We start from the raw sequence: 4,399 nt of genomic DNA, 5'->3' as shown, positions 1-4,399 counted from the left end.
TGGTCAGCTACTTGATTCTCAGTACCTTTTCTATCTTTGATCTCTAACTCAAATTCTTGAAGTAAAAGCACCCAACGAATGAGTCTCGGTTTCGAATCCTTCTTAGAAACCAGATAACGAATAGCTGCATGATCAGTGAATACTGTCACTTTCGTACCAAGCAGATAAGATCGAAATTTCTCAAAGCCAAAGACTATAGCCAAAAGCTCCTTCTCAGTAGTGGTGTAGTTCAATTGGGCCCCATTTAAAGTCTTACTCGCATAGTAGACCACATGGAAGAGATTTTTCTTGCGCTGTCCTAGAACTGCACCTACCGCATAATCACTCGCATCACACATCATCTCAAACGGTTCTGTCCAATCTGGTGCTGTAATAACTGGTGCCGTGATCAAACTCTCCTTGAGAGTCTCGAATGCTGCCAAACATTCATCATCAAATTTGAAAGGCACATCTTTCTCAAGTAAATTGCACAACGGCTTAGATATCTTTGAAAAGTCCTTGATGAATCGCCGATAAAAACCCGCATGACCGAGAAAACTACGGATTCCTTTCACCGAATTAGGTGGGGGAAGATTTTCAATGACTCCCACCTTGGCCTTGTCCACCTCCAGACCCTTGCTAGAGACCTTATGCCCAAGGATAATGCCTTCACGCACCATAAAATGACATTTCTCCCAATTAAGCACCAAATTAGTTTCCACGCATCTTTTGAGTAAGGCGCGCAGATTATTTAAACATTCATCATATGAGTGTCCAAAGACGGAGAAGTCATCCATGAACACTTCGACGTTATTTCCAATCATGTCAGAGAATATAGCCATCATACATCTCTGAAAGGTGGTCGGGGCGCCACATAACCCAAACAAAACTCTACGAAAAGCAAATGTGCCAAATGGACAAGTGAAGGTAGTCTTTTCCTGATCCTCTGGTGCAATACAAATCTGATTATACCCGGAATAACCATCCAGAAGACAAAAATACTCATGTCCCACCAATCTGTCAAGCATTTGATAAATAAATGGAAGAGGAAAGTGATCTTTTTTTATGGCTTTGTTCAATTTCCTATAATCCATGCATACTCTCCATCCTGTAACTGTTCGAGTAGGGATGAGCTCATTCTTTTCATTTGCGACCACAGTGATACCTCCTTTCTTAGGAACACATTGTACAGGGCTCACCCACGAGCTGTCAGAAATAGGATAAATGATGCCTGCATCTAGCCATTTCAGAATTTCTTTCTTCACCACCTCCTTCATGATGGGATTCAGTCTTCGCTGCTGTTCCACAGTTGGCTTACTACCTTCCTCTAACAGAATTTTATGCATACAATATGAAGGACTTATCCCCTTGATGTCTGCTATGGTCCATCCTATAGCCGATTTGAATTCTCTCAAAATCCTTAAGAGCTTGTCTTCCTCACTACCTGAAAGGTCAGCTGAAATAATAACAGGTAACGTAGATGAATCACCTAAAAAAAGCATACCTCAAGTGTTCAGGTAATGGTTTAAGCTCCAAGGTATGTGCTTCCTCTATTGATGGTTTGAGCTTCCCTTCAGCATTCTTAAGGTCAGAAGTACCAAGAGATTCAAATGGTATGTCGAGCTTTCGCTTCCATGGAGAAGCGTTCAGATATTGTAATTGCTCGTTGCTATCTTCATCATCGCTGTCAAAATCCCCCACTAAGGCCTTTTCCAATGCATCAGACATTAGCATGTGATCGAGTTCCGAAGTAACCGCAGAATCAATCACATCCACTTTTAAGCACTCCTCATCTTCTGTAGGGAATTTCATTGCCTTGAATACGTTGAAGGTCACATCCTGGTCTTGGACTCGCATAGTAAGTTCACCTTTTTGTACATCTATCAAGGTACGGCCAGTAGCCAAGAAAGGCCTCCCCAAGATTATGGGAATCTTCTTATCTTCCTTAAAATCCAGAATAACAAAATCTGCAGGAAAGAAGAGCTTATCTACCTTGACGAGCACATCCTCAACTATGCCCCTTGGGTAAGTAATGGAACGGTCAGCCAATTGTAGTGACATGTATGTGGGTTTTGGATCAGGCAGATCCAGCTTTTTAAAGATCGACAAGGGCATCAGATTAATGCTTGCTCCCAAATCACAAAGGCACTTGTCAAAAGTTAGATTGCCAATGGTGCAAGGAATGGTGAAGCTTCCTGGATCTTTCAGTTTTGGTGGTAACTTTTGTTGCAGAACCGCGCTGCATTCTTCCGTGAGAGCAACGGTTTCAAGGTCATCCAGTTTCACCTTCCTTGAAAGAATAGTCTTCATAAACTTCGCATAACTAGGCATTTGTTCCAGAGCCTCAACGAAAGATATATTGATGTGAAGTTTCTTGAACACCTCCAGAAACTTCCCGAACTGTCTATCCAGCTTTTGTTGTTGCAATCTCTTAGGAAAAGGTGGTGGAGGATAGAGCTGTTTCTCCCCTGTATTAGCCTCAGGCAGAGTGTGTTCAACAGTATTCTTCTTTGGTTCCGCCGCTTTCTCCTTTTGCTTAGATTCTTCATCTCTAACTTCAGCTTCGACTTCTTTTGCCTTTTCAGCATCAGCTACTTTTCCAGACCTTAAGGTAATAGCCTTGACTTGCTCTTTAGTTTCCTTCCTGCCTGGTACTTCCGTGTTACTGGGAAGAGTGCCAGGTTGATGATTGAGCACTGCATTGGCTAATTGACCGATTTAATTTTCCAAGGTCTTGATAGAAACCACCTGACTCTTGCACAACAGCTTAAGTTCCTCAAAATCAGCACTAGTAGGTGCAGCTGCACTTCCCTGTTGAGGATATGATTGCCTTGTAGCATACTGCTGTGGTTGCTGGAATCCAGGTGGGTTAAACAGTTTACTTACTCCTTGCTGATATGTTGGCTGAATAGCATTTTGATTATTCCCCCAGCTGAAATTTGGATGATTTCTGTTGTTAGGATGATAGGTCGCTGGCACAGGCTGCTGTTGTCGCTGATAATTATTCACATACTGAACAGATTCGTTGACAAGAGAACATTGATCCGTAGCATGAGAACCTACACAAAGCTCACAAACCATAGCTATTTGATTAACTCCATACGTAGCCAAAGAATCAACCTTCATTGATAGCGCTTGGAGCTGGGCTGCAATATCGGTGGCTGCATCAACTTCCAGAATACCTGCTACCTTGCCTGATGTCATCCTCTGAGTTGGGTTCTGATGCTCATTTGCAGCCATCGTCTCGATAAGATTGTACGCCTCAGTATAGCTTTTAGCCCATAAGGTGCCTCCAGCTGCTACATCGAGCATGGGCCGAGATTGGGCCCCCAAACCATTATAAAAACCAGTGATTACCATCCAATCCGGCATTCCATGATGTGGACATTTTCTCAACATTTCCTTGTAGCGTTCCCAAGCCTCGCACATAGATTCTGTAGGTTGCTGCGCAAACTGAGTAAGAGCACTCCTCATAGCAGCAGTCTTTGCCATTGGATAAAACTTCACCAGAAACTTTTGCGCAAGATCTTGCCATGTAGTGATGGACCCAGCTGGTTCAGAATGTAACCAGTCTTTAGCCTTATCCCTCAGTGAGAATGGGAAGAGCCTCAACTTGATAGCCTCATCAGTCACGCCATTATACTTAAAAGTGCTGCAGATCTCGACAAAATTCCTTATGTGCATGTTGGGGTCTTCAGTCGCCGCTCCTCCAAAAGAAACAGAATTCTGCACCATCTGAATAGTGCCCGGCTTGATTTCAAAGGTGTTAGCTTGAATAGCCGGATGAAGGATGCTTGACTGAATGTCATCAATTTTAGGCCGAGAAAAATCCATAAGAGCTGGATCAGCTTGAACAATACGATCTCCCATGTTTACTGGTTCTTTCTGCTCAGTTCCTGAATTCGAATCCTCAAAATCTAACTTCTCCGGTGTATCAAGAACTTCGTCTTTCTCCTCAGCTGTATCTAAGGTCCTCTTGCGAGCACGAGAACGAGTTTGCATAAACGTTTGCTAAAGTACCTGAAACACAACCGAAAAGAGTAAGTAACTACTATGTCCTAATCACTGAGTCCTAATGACCAATGATGGTAAGTACATAAACTAAACAAATACGCCGAGTCCCCGGCAGCGGCGCCAAAAAATTGTTAGGGCGAAATCACGCACTAATATTCACGCAAGTATACGCGTTCGCAAGTAATATAGAATACTTTCTAGTTCGTTCCCTCAGAGACTCAGACTAATTTATTGTCTAATTTAACTCACTCACCAATGTATGACTACTTCTCAATGTTAAGATAATAACACTTAAAATTGTTGATTAAATATTAACTATAATTAACTACTTAATTAACCACTTAACTAACACTTCAATTTATCAATAATAAAACACTCATGAGATCACAACTTCATTATTACTTCC

General features: G+C 42.2%; 1 non-coding gene across 1 annotated transcript; it reads left to right on the top strand.

The window, feature by feature from the left end:
• The first annotated feature begins 3,349 nt into the window (after nucleotides 1-3,349).
• Nucleotides 3,350-3,456, top strand: LOC141681516 (small nucleolar RNA R71). The gene has a single exon (XR_012558945.1). It is a non-coding gene; the product is annotated as a small nucleolar RNA R71 (small nucleolar RNA).
• Nucleotides 3,457-4,399: the final 943 nt, after the last annotated feature.

Source organism: Apium graveolens, chromosome 8, assembly GCF_009905375.1.
Source record: "Apium graveolens cultivar Ventura chromosome 8, ASM990537v1, whole genome shotgun sequence".
In the NCBI taxonomy this organism is placed as follows: domain Eukaryota; kingdom Viridiplantae; phylum Streptophyta; class Magnoliopsida; order Apiales; family Apiaceae; genus Apium; species Apium graveolens.
Note: the sequence above shows the minus strand (reverse complement) of the source record. Positions and strands in the feature narration are given on the sequence as shown.